This window comes from Olea europaea, unplaced genomic scaffold (genome assembly GCF_002742605.1).
Source record: "Olea europaea var. sylvestris unplaced genomic scaffold, O_europaea_v1 scaffold1708, whole genome shotgun sequence".
In the NCBI taxonomy this organism is placed as follows: domain Eukaryota; kingdom Viridiplantae; phylum Streptophyta; class Magnoliopsida; order Lamiales; family Oleaceae; genus Olea; species Olea europaea.
Genome location: NW_019234770.1, coordinates 61379 through 80342, shown reverse-complemented (window position 1 = coordinate 80342; position 18964 = coordinate 61379).

Here is an 18964-nt window from a genome sequence, read left to right as displayed (position 1 = left end):
ATTGTTTTGTGATAGAATTTTTTATGGACATTGAGACGATTCTTATTTTCTCACTGAGAGAGAAATATTTTGAAATAAAAATGGGTGGCAACTGCCAAAGTGGCACACTCATTATTATTTATTCGATTTTCTCTACAATATATATTTTTTTTTGGCGCAACAATTTTGATTTATTGCATGTTATTATCTTGCTCAAAGGTGTTATTATATGTAATATTTTTTGAAAAATGGTATAAGACAGTTAACGAGCTTATTTTGGTTTAGAAATTTCCTTCTGCAAAAAGGTGTTGGTGTTTCGAAAATCAGTGTAATTTTGTTAACTGACTACATGATATATTTTAAGAATACTTTATAGCATGTTATATTGTCGACCCAAAGGTGACTTTATGATGATACAACTAGGCTCTTACCATAATAAAATTCATAAGTTTTAAAATTACGGATTATCTAATTAATAGCCTATATTAATTAATTAGATATTTAATCATCCATTTGATTGCATGCATTATGTTTGGATGATATTAAAAGTGATATCTTGTGTTTCTACAGTTTATAATGCCTCATCTTTTTCGAATCAATTGTCTGCAATTGAAACTTTGACTGGGAATAATTATGTGAGATGGAAACGAGACGTAGAAATAGAAAAAACTTGGTCTTTTGGGCTTGGATTTTGCAATGGAGAAAAAACTTGAGAAACCCACAGATAAGAGTATCGTTGAATATGTAGCCGAGTATAAAAAGTGGGAAAGGGCTAACAAACTCTGTCCAAAAGTTTTATGGATGCCATAGGAGAAAAATTTATTGAGTCTGATAAAGCCGAAACTGGGGATCTGATGGATAAACTAATGAGCATGAAATATGATGGCACAAGTGGTGTTAGGGAGCATGTCATGAAAATGATAAATATATCATCTAAGTTAAAGATAGTTGACATTCCCATTACGGAACCTTTCCTGGTCTATCATATTTTGAATAGCCTTCCTAACAAGTTTAATTAGCTTAAAGTTGCTTACAATACTTAGCGGGATAAATGGAATTTGAATGACCTCATAGCAGTGTGTGCCCAAGAAGAGTATAGGATGCGCCGTGAAACTGTTGAAACCGTGCAATTAGTTTTTCAGCCATCACAGAATAAGGCGCCTTCTCATAATCATAAACCTAAGTTTCGTAAGGGCAATAAGTCTCACTGTAGTTAGCCGAATAAAAATTTTAGTGGTCCCAAAGGAGTCATAAAGAAAAATGATCAGTGCAAGTTCTGTAAAAAGAAGGGTTACTGGCAGAAAGATTATTTTAAGTTCAAGACTTTGTTGGAAAAGAAGAAGAGTTCTTTAGGTATTCCATTGGCCTTAGTTTGTTTTGAGTCTTCTTTAGTAGATGTGCATTTGAATTCTTGATGGTTAGACTCGGGAGCTAGTATTCATATTGCGAATTCCTTGCAGGGGTTCACAAGCAAATTCGAGGCCAAGTGAGAATGAAGTAAGCTTGAGCGTTGCAAATGGAATTCAAGTAAAGGTTGAATTTATAGGAGTAGTGAAGTTGACTTTAGTGTCTGGTTTTTATCTTGTTTTGAAAAATACAGTTTATGTACCGCAAATGAGATAGAATTTAATTTCTATATCGAAATTTGATGCTTGTGATTTTACATTTAATTTTGGTAATGGAACAGTTGAGTTATTTAAAGATTCTCGTTTGATTGGAAATGTCATTTTATGTGATGGTTTATATAGATTATCTTTAGCTCCTTTTGATGATGTCTCGTGTGTTACCAATGTATCAAAGAAAAGGGCTTTAATTCGTGAATTATCCTCTATATTATGGCATAAGCGTTTGGTCATATTTCCAAGGATAGAATGGAAAGATTAGTAAAAGATGAGATGCTTCCCTCTTTAGACTTCTCTGATTTGAAACCTGCGTGGATTGTATAAGAGGAAAGCTAACTAAATTTACAAGGAAGGGTTCAACTAGGAGTAATGGAATTTTGGACTTGATACACATTGACATCTGTGGACCCTTGCCTTCCACTATATGTGGGAACAAATATTTTATAACTTTTATTGATGACTTCTCACTATATGGATATGTTTACTTGATTAACAATAAATCACATGCACTTGAGAAATTCAAAGTTTTCAAACTGGAAGTAGAAAAACAATGTGGAAAAAGCATTAAAATTGTGAGATCTGATCGTGGTGGTGAGTACTATGGGAAATATGACGAGTTTGGTCAAATATGGGTGATTTTGCAAAGTTTTTACAAGAGTGTGGAATAGTGCCCCAATACATCATGTCAGGGACACCTAAGCAGAATGATGTTTTTGAAAGACATAATCGAACTCTAAAAAATATGGTTAGAAGTATGATGACTAGAACAAATTTACCCGTAAAACTGTTGCAAAGACATCGTTTGAATTTTGGACAGGACGTAAGCCAAATTCGGCTCACTTTAAAGTTTGGGGTTGTCTAGTTGAGGTTAGGATTTATAATTTATTTGAAAAGAAATTAGACCCTAAATCAACTCCTGGCTACTTTATTGGGTATCCGGATATATCAAAGGGATATAAGTTTTATTGTCCAAATCGCGGCACTAGAATTGTGGAGTCCATTACTGCTAAGTTTCTAAAAAATGATTTTGGAGATAGTGGGAGTTCCACATTGAGAGAAATTCTTGTTAAACCTAATCAAGTTGTTTTTCTAGTTCCTATTATACAGGAAAAAGGTGGTTCTCAACCAATTGAAGTTGTTAATGATGAACTGAGGAACCAGGAGGAACTTCCAACTCCTCAAACAATGATTGAATCGGTTTCTGAGCCACAAGTTAGGAGATCACAAAAGGGAAAGAAGATCTGTATTGCCCAGTGAATATATTACCTATTTATTGGAGAGCGATTTTAATATAGGGCATATTGTTGATCTTGTAACTTATAACTAAGCATTGACAAGTTTTGAGGCAGATAAATGGATAGCTGTCATGGAAGATGAAATGAATTCCATGGAAAGGAATAAAGTTTGGGATTTTGTTGAACTTCCTCAAGATGCTAAGGCTGTAGATAACAAGTGGATTTTTAAAAGTAAATTAAATTCAAAAGGAAATGTTGAATGAAAGAAAGCAAGATTGGTTGCGAAAGGTTTCACTCAACGAGAGGGCATTGATTATGTTGAAACCTTCTCCCCTATTTCATCAAAAGATTCTTTTCGAATTATCATGGCTCTTGTAGCACAATACAATTTGGAGCTTCATCAAATGGATGTTAAGACAACATTTTTGAATGAAGATCTTTCTGAAATGGTTTATATGAAACAACCTGAAGATTTTGTAGTGAAAGGAAAAGAAAACTTGGTGTATAAGTTAAACAAATCATTGTATGGACTTAAGCAAGCATCTCGACAGTGGTATTTGAAATTTGATGAGGTTGTGACCTCTCTTGGTTTTGTTGAAAATACTATTGATCAATGCTTTTATCTCAAAACCAGTGGAAGAAATTTTATTTTTCTTATACTATATGTTGATGACATGCTGCTTGCTAGCAGTAACTTAGGGCTGCTTCATTAGACAAAGAAAATGTTGTTTGCTAATTTTGAGATGAAAGATATTGGAGAAGCTTCCTGTATACTTGGCATTGAAATACATCATGATAAAAATCGTGACTTATTGGGACTCTCTCAAAAAGCTTATATACGACGTGTTCTAGAAAGGTTTAATATGCAAAACTGTGCACCTGGTGATATATCTATCATAAAAGGAGATAAGTTTAACAAAACTTAATGTCCAAGGAATAAGTTGGAAAGGGAGTCTATGAAGATGATCACATATGTTAGTGCTGTGGGGAGCTTAATGTATGCTCAAGTCTGCACTAGACCGGATATAGCCTACACAGTAAGTGTCTTTAACAGATTTCAGTCTAATCCAGGACAAGAGCATTGAAAAGCAGCTAAGAAAGTTATGAGATATTTGAAGAAAACTGAAAGTTATATACTTACATTCTAGCGTACAAATCATTTCGGGGTGGTAGGATATTCAGATTCTGATTTTGCTGGATGTCAAGATGATTTGAAATCAACCTCATGTTATATTTTTACATTAGCTGGTGGTGCCATTTCTTGGAAAAGTGCTAAACAGACTTTAGTGGCATCTTCTACTATGCAAGTTGAATTTGTGGCATGTTATGGGGCTACGGTTCAAGCCGTTTGGTTAAGAAATTTCATCTCTGACTTGAAAGTTATTGATTCCATCTCAAGACCGATCACCATCTACTGTGATAAATTACAGTAGTATTCTTTTCAAAGAATAATAAAAGTTCTGGTGGATCAAAACATATTGACATCAAATATTTGGTAGTTAGAAACAGTATCAAAGAAGGACAGAAGAAAATAGAGCATATCAATACAGAGGCAATAATTGCAGATCCCTTGACTAAGGGACTCGCTCCAAAAGTTTTTAAGACAAATGTTACTAATGTGGGTATTGTGGAAACATTTGATTTTTTGGTTAGTGGGAGTTATTTATGTAGAGAACTACGTTTTGGATTTGATCCCTTTGCAAGATATGTAGGCAACCCATATGTTTTCGGGTACAGCCCCTTCTGACAATAAAATATTTTTCCCCTATCCATGGACTATTTTGAGCATGCATTTGGCTTATATCTTTTTATTATAATATTATTGTGATATGACATGTAAAGACATAAGATGAGTCTCTTTTGGAGACACGTGGCTTCATTTTGATTAGAAGCATTATGATGACCGATATGAATTAGCACAATTTTTTATCACATTTAGTGCTAAATTCATACTGCATACTACCAAATTGGTTGGAGGATGGGGATCTATGTCGATAAGGATGTTGACATTTGTAGCTGTGGAATGATCTTACATCGCTTAATTGGTGGAATGACTTCCATGTTCGATTTTAATATTCTTGTTGGACCGGATCATGTTACGTAAGGTGTCATCATTGGAGCTATACTTTTGTGGCCACCTATGTAGTCTAACCCGGATGTTAAAACTTTGTTATAGCAATAAAATGTTTGTCCAAGTGGGAGAATGTTGGAATAATTCCATATGTGGGCTTCACATTCGATTGCAGATTTTACGGGTTAGATATATGGCTCATAATGATATTTGTGATTGGGCCAAATTTGTTAAGTGATCAATTGGGCTTTTTACACCTTACGGGTTGTAATTAATATGATGTGATAATTTTAAGTATGTGGGTCGGAAATAAAACCCTAATTAGAATTCTAGTCGTAATGGCGATTCTTGTCCTTCATTCCATCTACCTTTTTCTTATCCGTAATGGCAGAACCATTTCCCTTATTCTTTTATTAGAATACATGCCGTCGCCTACATTACTACCATAAAGGATCTAAAGGGAAGTTCTTATTGGAAAGCGAGTCTTTTAGGCTAGGCCTGATTTTGATGTACCATGAGTTGATGTCGTCAGAACTATTCTTATAGGACCAGACTCTGGAAAAACTATTCCACATTGGGGAGAGGGAAAGACCTAAAGCAAGCTAGGCCCCTTCTTCCTTTTCGGCCTTTTTCCCGGCTCAATTATTTCCTATATATAAAGGCTAGGTCCCCTCTCCTCTCTATTTGTTTTATTGGCTTGCCCCATTGATAGCTAATAATTTTGTGAGGAGTAAGGAGTGGAAGATCTTGACTGCTATTACAACTACTATTCATATCAATAATGGCTTCCGCATGTATGAATTCGTTTCTATTAATTTATTGGATTGTAATTATCAATTCTTAACATGATTAAAACTAAATATTAACAATTTTAATTTTCAGTTTGTGATGTTTTGACCATTTCAGATTTGGATATTTCGGTAAATTAATTATCCTTTGTGTTATATGTAGGGTGCAAGTGGGCTATGGAATGAATTGTTACTCCTTATGTTTTATTTACCCTGATGAGTTGAACGCACTATTCCAGTAATGGTATTAGCCATCAATCTATATTGTTTTTATTGATATTGTAGCTGGGAGTTTTGCCACAAAAAAAAGAAAAAAAAAGACAAAAGACATGGCTGACAATCAACCAGCTCCGCCGCTGGAAACATTGCATTAGTGATGCACGATTGACTGCTAGTAAGCTAGCATAACAAAGAAACAATGACTAAAATTATTGTTCAAAATCAATAAATTAGAACGTGGAATAAAATTGGAAAATTTGAGTTTTGCCCATGCCACGGTCGGTCCTGAAAGTTTTTAGGCTCTAGGCGATAAATTATCATGAGGCTCCTGCATATAATTTTTTTACAAGCATATTGGCATCAAACATGGCCGAATTGAACAATTTCTAATGATAAGAAATATTATACCTTTGATACTCATCGTTTGATTGGTTCGAGAATCAATTTTAGGTCTAAAGAAGTTTAATATAAAGATTTTATGAAAATCAGTGAGGTATATGGGGATGGTGCCTACTATTTATAATAAAAAATATCTTATATTTAAAAGCAAAATTCAAAAGCAGCAACAAATTGAAAGACATTATTGGTAGAAAGGCCCCTACTTCATTTGCACTACCATAAAATATCTAATGTAAGAAAATTGAGGAAATTTCATAATAGTTATTTTTGAGCTTCCAAAAACTTTTTGAGGCAACATTATACCCTGAGGCCCAAGGCCACTAAGGAACCGGCCCTGGCCCATGCGTAAGTATGCATGCTGGAGCCTGTAGAAACTACCATGCATACACATGGATTATACAATGCGTACTCATAGAATTAAAAACTAGCCGTTGATTGATTTTTAAACTTGAAACTTGGTATCCTTTTGGATGAAAAATTGCCTCTTTTCATCATATTTTGGCACTATTTCGTGTAATATTGGTTGAGATCTATAAATAGGTGATTAATGATCAACACGATACACATTTAACCACTTGAGATCAAATTCCATTCCACAAGAAAGATTAAAAACTCTATTTTGCGTTCTTGAGTTTTAAGGAATTTGACTAGTGTTTAAGGGTATATTCCTTTTCAAAGCTCGATAAATCCTACAAACCATTTGTCAAGAAGTCCCTTTAAACAGCAAACAATCCGAGAGGAGACGAATATTGTTTGAGGACGACGATTACGTGTTTAAAGCCTTTGAATTTTTTTTTGAAGTTCTTGATTCTTATTTTTTTGTTTCTTCTTCTTTCCTCTTATTTGGAAGTATTATTCCCAACAAAAATGAATAAAGAAGAGTGCTTAGCATCTTTACCCTATGTTGAATAGAACTCAAGAATCCCATCATCGTTTGTAATGGAGCTGCATCTCGGCTGGCTGTTTTTTAACTGAGCTTCTCCATATATATTAGACAGGTTTGCTGGGTTTCAGAATATGTAACATTCTTCCCGTTCAATTCTCTTGGTGCTGTTTCAAACATATTCGAATGAAGTATTGATGTGGTAAGCTGCTTTTCGGAAATGGCAACTTCGTTTCGTTGATAATTGTGGTATTTTCATCCCTCCCTCCATACACAAGTGAATGAATCCATGAAATGATTAAATCTTATTTGAAACCAAAGCGTGTTATAAATCGGTAAAACCGTAAAAAATCATATAAAATGTCAAAGATCACTTTCTAATGCAAATACCTTATCAAATTCTGGAACTTAATTTTGACCCCAAAAAGTGTTGCCAACAGATGTCGGACTCACCCGCGCACACGTGAGCGAAGGTCCTACACGCTAAGACAGGTGGATGGTCTAGAATGAACGAATCAGGGGCGTGGGAGTAGCTCAACGACGCGGGACGAGAACATTCAGAATCTGGCGGGATGTTCTTAATCCAATTGTACAATAATTACCAATCGGTGCTCATGGATGTGCATGTAAATGTGTATAAACTCGTATAGTGTTGTAAGATAATATGAAAGAGAGATAGTAAAGTGTGGTTTCTTGTATTAATTCTTGCATTAGTCCTTCAATGTTACGCAAGGGAAGTATTTATAGTGATACATGTGAAATGGTAGCATTGGATAAGGTGGCACGTGGCCTCATCTCTTTAATTCAAACATCCAATCCTAGACATTATCTCTGACTTGCTAGCTTGCTACGCATTTATTGCTTATGTAGAACCCCCATACTAATGACAAGACTTGACATGTACACTTATGACAAATGTTCAATCAATCATTCTAACAAGATCTTTATGTATAAGATTTCTTGGGAGAAGTGATCATGGAAGACGTTCATTCATGGTTCGGAGGTTTCTGCTACTCACGTAGTACTTTCACTTTAGGACTTCGGCTATCTTCACAGGTTTCAGCATATGGGCTCGGCTAGAGTACCACGTGGTTCGGATCGAGTGGGCCATAGGCCCAAGTAGGTTGGCCAAGTATGACAACACGTAACAATAGTCCCCCAAGTCCAAGTATAGTCATTTATGTAATGCGTGGACTTTAATGAAGTAACATCAGTGGGTTGGGTGAATTTTTGAACCATAAATAATAGTCCCCCAAGTCCAAGTATAGATATTTATATCATGGTTGGAGTCAGAAATGTGTTGTTGCGGGTGAATGATGAAGAGGCCGAGGTGGTGGCATGAACTGAATGTGCGAGAACTGAAAGATGGAGATGACCGAGGTGGTTAGGGAATCGAACCTCTGAGGTTTGATGGCTGAATGTTGAAGATGAAGTCGAGGTGGTTGGGAAATCGAACCTGCGAGGCTTGATGGCTGAATGTTGAAGATGAAACCAAGGTGGTTGGGAAACCGAACCTGCGAGGCTTGATGGCTGAATGTTGAAGATGAAGCCGAAGTAGTTGGAAAATCGAACCTGCGAGACTTGATGGCTGAATGTTGAAGATGAAACCAAGGTGGTTGGGAAATCGAACCTGCAAGGCTTGATGGCTGAATGTTGAAGATGAAGCCGAGGTGGTTGGGAAAGCGAACCTACGAGGCTTGATGGCTAAATACTGAAGATGAAGCCGAGGTTTATTGACAATAATTATTCCTTGGCAGTTGTGCCAATGATTTGATGTTTTGTGCATGTTTTCGAGGAAAGGTGGCTGAACCGTTACAATTTCCAATGCGCCTGCTATCGCCGAATTAAAATCGTAATTATTAGAACAGTTGGAGCTTCTAGAAGCAGATGCATTGGTTGAGGTACGTAGGAGACATGCTTAAATATGAGGTGTAGGTTTGAAAAATCGTTTGAATTCTACACCTCGGATTTGATTTAAAATGAAGGGTTCAGATTGAATGAGCTTCGATCTGACGGTGGGGGTTCGTCCTGCCCTTTATAAAAGGTGAGAGAACTCCCTTTTTCCCCATTTTTTAGCACTTACAATCTGATTTCGTCTCTTAGAACTTAAACATTCCGGCGTTGAGGCAAGTTCGTTCACTGCTTTTTTTGCACACTCTGTTTGTGTAGTTTTGCAGTAGGTATTTTTCACAGAAAATCCTCATTTTATTGCGTTCTTAGTTATTTTCTGAGATGGAGTCAACTTCAGGTAGGGAGTTTGTCGCTATCGCATCGTTTAGTCGGGGGTCTAGTTATAGGGGGGGCTCCGAGGTTGAGCAGATTGCTATGACCGAGGAGGAAGTAGTTTAAAATTTAGAGTGGAGGGCGTCTAGAGTCCCTTCGAATATGACGTCGAAGAGGTTGGGGGAGATAAGGAAGAAGTACTGTGTACCTCATTATGTGGAGATGTTAGTGCCCGAGGCCCATGAGCGAGCTTGTTATTCGAGGCCTGGGTGCGTGGCGGTGAGCGAATACTTGTTTAAAGCAGGTATGTGTCTTCCTCTGCACCCCTTCTTCAGGGCTATGCTGAGGAATTTCATGTTGTCGCCGACATAGGTTCTGCTAAATGGGTGGAGCTAGTAGGTCGGCTCGTACTTCCCATGGAAGGAAGTATCGCTTGGGGAGGACATGCCTCTCCACGTCTTCATGACCCTATTCCAGTTTAGGGTAATAGGTAAGGAGTCGAAGGGGTGGTATTACTTGACTCCCTGGGGCCCATGCACCTTTTGTGGTGGGGCTGCCTTCTTCTATAAAGGGGTGGAAGGAGTTGTGGTTCTGGGTGAAGGGTAGGTGGCAGGCGGTAGAGGGAGACAAAGCCCTGTCTTGCACAGTACCGACCCAGTACTACAAAGCTCGTGAGTCTCCCAGCCTAAGTAGTTTGCATTTCTTTTTCAACTTTAATTTTTCTCTAACCATTGAGGCCTCGTTTGCAGATAGCAGTACGAGGTTCGAGCTGAGCAGGGAGGAGTTTGAAGTGATAGAGGACATTTACAAGGGACCTCTGAAGTTTCGCCACTTCGATCACCTCATCGACAGAAGTCGCTATTTCCTCGACTTCGAACTGTTGGCCTCCAGGGGTATGAAGCTCTCACACTTGTATATTTTTGTGTTTTCATTTTGGTACTGACACGCTGTGTTCTGCAGATAAGTTTAAGAGGAAGGAGTACCCAACTCCTGACATGGCGTCCATACTGAGGGCAACTTCTGCTTTGAAGGCGAGGCCCCTAAAGCCGGGGTCAAATGGGGCTAAGGAGGTCCAAGGTAGAGTTAAACGTCTCTCCAAGGATAGCACCTCGCGGCCTTCCGAAGAGGGGACCCCCCAGAGGCCAGAAAAGCCCAAGAAGCCTCGGGGGAAGGAGAAAATCCCTGAGGAGCCAAAGACGAGGAAGCTGGTGCATGTCTCCAGCTCGTCTGGCAAGTTTTGTACTTCTATGTCCCATGAAGGCAAAGAAGCAGGGCAGCTAAAGCTACTGGAGCCGCCTTGAAAGTGGTTAAGATTGAAATGGTAAAGCGCGCCAAGGCTGAAGAGGCGAGGGAGGAGGCTACAAGGAGATAAGCTGAGGTGGCCGAGGCGGAGGCTGCCAGACAAAGGCCTGCTCGAGGGCAAGGAAAGTCTCGGAGCTTCCTTGTCGAAAGAGAGGGGCCTTTGGCCCCAACTTTGGTGGAGGCCCTGCCACCTGAGATCTGAGGCACTACTGAGAGTTATTATAAATTCTGGATGGATCAGTGGCAGCTGCACGCCTCCTCCTGTGATGCCATAGACTTGACAAGGGCTCTTGTGAGCCAAAGTGTTAGGACTTTTGGCCTTGCACTGGAATGCAGGGAGGCCCTCATTGACTTCCAGACGAGGACCACCGCCTTAGAGAGAAAGGCAGCTTCCCTTGCAGAGGAGCTGAAGGCAGCTAGGGCCGAGGCTGAGGTATCTAGGGCCCAAAAATTTGAAGAATTGGCCAAGTTGGAGTTTACCTTGGCCCAGATAGAGGCATTGAAGAGGGAGGTACATGAGTCCTAGGACAGCCGAATCCTTAGAGAAGGCTAACAGGGAGCTAGCAGGGTCCCAAGATTCATACAAGTATATCGAGGGCCAAATTAAGTGGTACGTTGATGACGCGACCCATGCTAGGGAGAAAGCCCAAAATGCAAGGGAGGATGCAGTGAAAGACTACATCACCAACTTCCACAATACCGAAGAGTACCAGAGCTTCAGCACTTACTGGAGAAATTTTGCTTATGCCGAAATGATGGAGCAGGCTGAGGAGTTGTATCCTAATCAGGATCTGTCGCAACTCAGGTCGGAGTTTGTGGACGAAGTACCTCAAACCCCAGCTGAAGAAGTGGTGGGAGATGAGGTGGCAGAGGCAGAAGAAGCAATGTCTGATGCTCAAGCTACGGAAGTCCCAGCTACTGAAACACCTCCATCATCTCAAGTTTAGGATAGTGTTCTTTTCAGTTATTTACGATGTATTGGCCTTAGGCCCCCCTTTTGTAATCTCAGTTGAAAATCAATATAATTTCCTTTTTATTCAATGTTGTTTCTTTCTCTCAAGTGTGTTGGCCTCATTAAATAATTGAACATAATGTTGATTGAATAACTAAATAAATTTAACTGGATATCCTAACTCCAATCACTTAAACGAATAAATTGTATGCAAGCCTCACGAGTTATGACCAATATGGGTCTTAAGCAAATGAATTGTACTTGAGCTTAATAATTGTATCTTGAAAGGATCCTAAGACTGGACCGTGTTGCAGTTGAACTGGGAGTTTTACTCTGATACAAGTGCATGCGCCTCGGAGTTCAAGCGAGGTGGCCCAGAGATGGGACCCTGGCCTCTACTCTGAGGTGACGACACTTCCCAACATGGTGGATGGTGCAGCCATGTTGAGGCTTCTCCCCTTGGCGTTCAGCCTCGCCAAAGGGAGGCATGTGCATGCCCCTCGGAGTTCAAACGAGGTGGCTCAGAGATGGGACCCTGGCCTCTCCTCCGAGGTGACGACGCTTCCCAACGTGGTGGATGGTGCAACCATGTTGAGACTTCTCCCCTTGGCGTTCAGCCTCGCCAAAGAAAGGCATGTGCATGCGCCTCGGAGTTCAAATAAGGTGGCCCAGAGATGGGACCCTGGCCTTTCCTCCGAGGTGACGACGCTTCCCAACATGGTGGATGGTGCAGCCATATTGAGGCTTCTTCCCTTGACGTTCAGCCTCGCCAAAGGGAGGTATGCGCCTCAGAGTTCAAACAAGGTGACCCAGAGATGGGACCATGGCCTCTCCTCCAAGGTGACGACGCTTCCCAACATGGTGGATGGTGCAACCATGTTGAGACTTCTCCCCTTGGCGTTCAGCCTCGCCAAAGAAAGGCATGTACATGCGCCTCGGAGTTCAAATAAGGTGGCCCAGAGATGGAACGCTGGCCTCTCATCTGAGGTGAGGAAGTAATGCGACACGTTAATTTAATTATAGAATTTTGTTGAACCATAGAAATGTTACAAGAGTTGGGAAAGATCGTCCAGCGAGATAGTACATTCATTGGTAATAGATTCTGAGGTGCTCGATATTCCATGGACGGGGTTGGGCCTTGCCGTCCATGTCTTCAATCCAGTAAGTCCTAAGCCGAATTTCTTCTCTGATTTTATATAGCCCTTCCCAGTTCGGACCTAGCGAACCAGAACCAGGTTCCTTTGAGGAGAGGAAGACTCTCAAAAGGACCAAGTCGTTGACTCGGAATGATCTCTTCTTTACTTTTGAGTTGAAGTACTTCGTCATCTTTCTTTGGTATGTGGCGAGCTTCAACTGGGAGTCATCTCTTCTCTCTTTGATGAAGTCGATGTCGTACCTCCGAAACTCATCGTTTGTCATCTCACTAAAACGTAAACGTCTTGGGGATGGGAGTCCGACCTCGACGGGGCTCATCGCCTCAGTACCATATGCCATGAGGAAAGGTGTCTCCCCGGTTGGGGTCCTCATGGTGGTTTGGATTGCCCAAAGTACTTGTGGCTGCTCATCCACCCAGGCCCCTTTTGACACATCAAGCTTCTTTTTCAGGATGTGTTTGATTGTTTTGTTGACAGCCTCAACTTGGCCATTTGCTTGTGGGTGGTAAGACAGGGAAAAATGCTTCTTGATGTCGAGTTCTTCGCATAGTGCTCTGACCTTCTTGTTGTCGAATTGTCTACCATTGTCTGAGACGATCGAGTAGGGAATCCCGAACTGACATATAATATTCTTCCACAAGAACTTGGAAGTGTTGGCTTTTGTGATTTTTGTCAGTGGTTCAGCCTCAACCCATTTCGTAAAGTAATCAATGACCACAATTGCAAAGCTTGCACCTCCTCTACCTTTTGGTAGAGGACCTATGAGGTCCACACCCTATTTCAAGAAAGGCCAAGGGCTGGAGACAGCAGTCAAATCCTGTGACGGTTGCCTTTGTACCGAAGAGAATCGTTGACATTTGTCACACTTTCGTACAAACTCGAGGGCGTCCCTTTTCAGGGTAGGCCAGTAGTACCCTTGCCTCAATATCTTTTGTGCCAAAGATAGATCTCTCGAGTGATTGCCGCACACGCCCTTATGGACTTCTCTTAATATGTAAGTAGCCTCTTCTCCCCCAACACATCGTAAAAGTGGGGAGGAGAAGCTCCTCTTATAGAGAACATCATCAACGAAGAGGAAGTGGGCTGACCTCCTTCTTAGCTTGTAGGCCTCATGCTTGTCAGTGGAAAGTACCTGGTCTTTGAGGTATGCTACAATTGGCTGCATCCAGGTAGGAGTTCCAACGACCCACATTACATTGGGGGCCTCGGTGGAAGGCAGGAGGAGGTGCTCTATAGGTACTACTGTGAGTAGTTCTGAATCCTTACTACTAGCGAGCTTGGAGAGTGCATCCGCATGAGAATTTTCCATGCGAGGGATCTAGGTTAGTTCAAACTTTTCAAAGGATGGGATGAGGTTCATCACCATTTTCAAGTAGGAAGCCATCGTTTTGTCCTTGGCTGAGAAGTTACCATTTACTTGGCTAAAAACCAGCTGGGAGTCACTGCTGATGAGTAGGCTCTTTACTTGCATTTCCTTGGCCAGCCTGAGGCCCGCAAGAAGTGCCTCATATTCTGCTACATTGTTGGTGGCTTTGAACTCGAACCTCACTGCTGAGTTTAGCTTGTGACCTTTAGGGCTGATGAGGACAACTCCAGCACTTGAGCCGGCGTCTTCGGCCGACCCGTCAATGAATAAGTTCTATGTAGGGGGTTCGACTGATTCCATGATTTCATCTACCTCGAGTAAATTGGCGAATTCTGCCACAAAATCAGCAAGGCTTGACCTTTGATGGCTGCCCTAGCCTTGAACATGAGGTCAAATTCACTTAGCTCCACTACCCACTTCAATAATCTTCCTGAGGCATCAGGCTTTTGGAGCACTTGCCTTAGGGAAAAGTTTGTCAGCACGTGGATGGTGTGAGCTTGGAAGTAGGGTCTCAATTTCCTGGAGGCCGTGATCAAGGCCAAAGCGAGCTTCTCCATATCGGGGTAACGAATTTTCGACGATAGGAATGCTTTACTTGTATAGTAAACTGGAAGTTGGGTGGTCCCCTCTTTTTGAGTCAGAATCGAACTGATGGCCTCATTGGAGATGGCTAGATATAGCTGTAGGATCTCACCGGGCTTCGGTTTGGAGAGGAGGGGGGCCTGCCCCAAGTGCCTTTTCAGGCCTTGGAAGGCCTCTTCACATTCCTCGTTCCATTAGAACTTCTTCCCAGCTTTCAGCACTTTAAAAAATGAGAGGCATTTGTCTGTAGCTTTGGAGACGAAGCGGCTAAGTGCAGCCACTCGTCCGGTCAAACTTTGCACCTCCTTTGGCTTTTAGGGGGACATCATCTTGTGTAGGGCCTCAATCTTCTCAGGGTTGACTTCAATTCCACGTTGATTGACCATATATCCTAAGAATTTGTCGGAGGCCACTCTAAAGGCGCACTTGAGGTTGAGCCTCATCCTTCAGAGCCTCGTACCTTTCAGGATTGAGGGCTCTCCTTTTTTGTCTGTGTGGGGCAACCTTAGGATCGACCTTCAGGTGGTGGCAACTGACCTTGGGGTCTATGCCTACCATGTCCTCATACTTCCAAGCAAAGATATCAAGGTTCTTACTTAGGAAATCTTTAATCTTTTTCTTCAAAATGTTGGATAAGCCCTTGCCTACTTTCAGTATCTTGGATGGGTGTTGGGGGTCTATCGAGAAGCTCTCAAATTCCTCAACTGGGGATACTTGAGGTTCGTGTTCAATTATGCGGGGATTGATCTCATCAATGACCAATACCTCCAGATTGGGTGGTGCATCAATCATATCGATATCTTCTTGTTCAGTGGGAGCATCACCTGGGACGTCAGCCATGACTATATCGACTATGATTACATGGACATCTCGAGGCTCTACCTTTTTTATGGAGTTTAGATAACACTCTCTCGATCCTCTTTGGTCGCCTCTCACCGTTGCCACCCCATTTTTCGTTGGGAATTTCATGCATAGGTGGTGGATGGAGGTGACTGCTCCCAATTCTTTTATTGCTGGCCTACCTAATACTCCATGGTAGGCCGATCGACTATCGACAATGAGGAACTCCATGAAATTCATCATAGTTTGGGGAGACTCTCTCATCTCCACTGCAAGTGTTATCTTTCCCTTTGGAGTGATGCCATCTCAGGTGAATCCATACAGAGGAGTTGTGGTGGGTGTTAACTGATGATCCAATATCATCTTGTCAAAGGCGGATCCGAATAAAATGTTGACAGAGCTACCGTTGTCAACTAACATTCGCTTGAGCCCATTTCGAGCTATGACTGTTCTCACAACAAGTGCATCGCAGTGGGGGTAGTGAACTTCTTCGGTGTCCTCCTGGGTGAAGACAATGGGTAGAACTTGGTTCCTCCGGGAGCTGCTGTCCACAATGTAGCTTGCCAAAGGGGGGTGTTTACCCTCCTGGGCGTAATTTCTTTTGGCGTTTCGTGTCTCACGGTCGACATATGGGCCTCCAAATATGGTATCTATCTCGTGGATAGGGCCCTCATCCTAGGCTTGTCGGTTTCTTCGGTGCCTACGTCCTTTCCCAGGCCTCTTCGTATCACGCTCCCTTCGTCATGGGGAAACATTCCTTTGACGAGGAATAGCCTCCTCATGCCCACGTCGGTTGTCATGCCTGGGCGGGGGCCTATTCGCCTGGGACGATTCATTTCTGTCCCTGGGGGGTTCCAACTGGGAGCGGTGCGCATAGTCTCGACAATCCGCTGTGTCGTGTCCGTAGGACCGGTGGTATACACAGTATCCCGGTGGGTTTTGATTTGACCTATTTCTAGGTCCAGAGCCTCGGCCTCGACCTCTCCCTCTACGGGATCCTTGTGGGGTTTTCATCTGCCGGGTGTCAGTAATTGGGTTGATATCCTTATATGCCAAGGTAGGAACCGCGTTCAAAGTGGTGGTGGCAAGTGCTTGGCCAAAACTCTCATTTCCAGCCTGGTTTATTTGGTAGTCCATCAGGTGGGATGTTGGCCCTCTAGCGCGCTACCTTTGAGGAGGTGGCAGGCCTCTACTTGCCCTGTTCCTATGCTCAATCAATTCTTCATTGATGATTTTCCGCCTCATCATCTCGAGTAGGGCATCATAGGTGGTGGGATCTTGATTTTGCACGTCCCTCCAGAATAGGGTATTAATGTTCAAACCTCCTCTTAATGCGAATAGTGCCTCATGGTCGGTGACCTGCATACAATACGTTATCTCATCAGTGAAGCGTGATAGGAAGCTCTTTAGGGACTCTCCATGTGCTTTTCTCATGTCTTGGAGACGTTGGATGGGGGCCTCTCCCTCTTTACTTACCGCGAACCTCTTCAAGAATGTTGTCTTGAACTCGAGTCAGCTTCTTATACTACCAGGTGGTAACCTGCTATACCAAATTTCAGTTGCTCCACTAAGTGTCAAATGGAAAGCTCTACACTTCACAGCTGGGGTGGCGTCCCTTAGGCTTAATGAGTTTTATAAGCATTTACGTGCTTCTCTGGGTCGCCTCTTCCGTCATACTTTGGTATCTTTGGCATTGCATAGTGGTTTGGAACCTAGGCACTCCTTAGTTCCCTCGAGAACGGCAAATTCTCATCGTCGTCGTCCAAGTCACAGGATCTCTGCTGTTCATCTGAATCATATTCCTCGACCTCTTGCCGTGGTTGTTGGTGAGAGGTTCCGAGACGGTTCATAGTCTCTTCCTCCCTCCTCTGGTGCCTATTTTTAGGTGGAGCAACACTGGGGACATTTTTATGCCTTTCCTCCGGCTGCTAGGGCATCGGAGGTGGAGGCGGTGGCCTTGTCCAAGGCTGGTGTGTCTGCTGTTGCCTAAACCTCGGTTCAACGTGGCTAATTCTGTCAAATACATTGCTTGCCCTCCTATGTCTTGACTCTTTCTCATACGGAGGTGGGAAGTTATCATGGTTTAATGGGTTCTCAGTGGGTCGGCCAGAAGCGTAGTTGGAGGAAACATCAACTTCCACTTCCCTTTCAAATGGGCTCCTACCTTAGCTATAGTCCGGCGAGGCAGTTCTATGACTTTCAATTTCGTCTTCTTGCTGGTAGTGCCCCTGAGGGGCGTATGGAGGAATGGGGAAGCTTCCCTGGCCTTGCATTTGGGCCATGAGCTCCCTCATAGCCAAGTTTTGGCTAGCAATATCTCTCATGTTGGCCACCATGGCAGCCATTTCTCTTGACAGTCGTGCCGTCCCGTGCAATCCACCTCTTCCTTGGTGGTGGTGGAGTCTTTGGCGAGCTGCTGGGGCAGCATGTGGAGAAGGTACATTTGCATTTTCTCTTACCCACCTGGGGGGGTGTCTTCGTTTGAACTCATTTTCTTTTCGTCTGACTCTTCAGATTTTGTTAAGTTGTGGGGCTTCCTCTTGTTCTTTTTCAAGAACAAATCCTTTTTCAAGGGGGATGCCCAAGTGCTCTTCAATAAGCTTTCACTACAAGGTTGTTCATGGTTATGGTATGGTTTCCCACAGACGACGCCAATTGTTGACTCCAAAAAGTGTTGCCAACAGATGCTGGACCCACCTGCGCACACGTGAGCGAAGGTCTTACACGCTAAGACACATGGATGGTTTAGAACGAACGAATCAGGGGCGTGAGAGTAGCTCAACGACACGGGACGAGAACGTTCGGAATTCGACGGCATGTTCTTAATCCGATTGCACAATAATTACCAATCGGTGCTCATGGATGTGCATGTAAATGTGTATGAACTCGTATAGTGTTGTAAGATAATATGAAAGAGAGATAGTAAAGTATGGTTTCTTGTATTGATTATTGCATAGTCCTTCAATGTTACACAAGGGAAGTATTGATAGTGGTACATGTGAAATGACAACCATTGGATGAGGTAGCACGTGACCTCATCTCTTTAATTCAAACATTCAATCCTAGGCATCATCTCTGATTTGCTAGCTTGCTGCGCATTTATTGCTTATGTAGAACCCTCATGCTAATGACAAGACTTGACATGTACACTTACGACAAACGTTCCATCAATCATTCTAACAAGATCTTTATGCAGAAGATCTCTTGGAAAAAGTGATAATGGAAGACGTTCCTTCATGGTTCGGAGGCTTCTACTACTTACGTAGTACTTCCGATTTAGGGCTTCGGCTATCTTCACAGGCCTCGGCCATACAAACCACCTCGACTAGAGCACCACGTAGTTTGAATC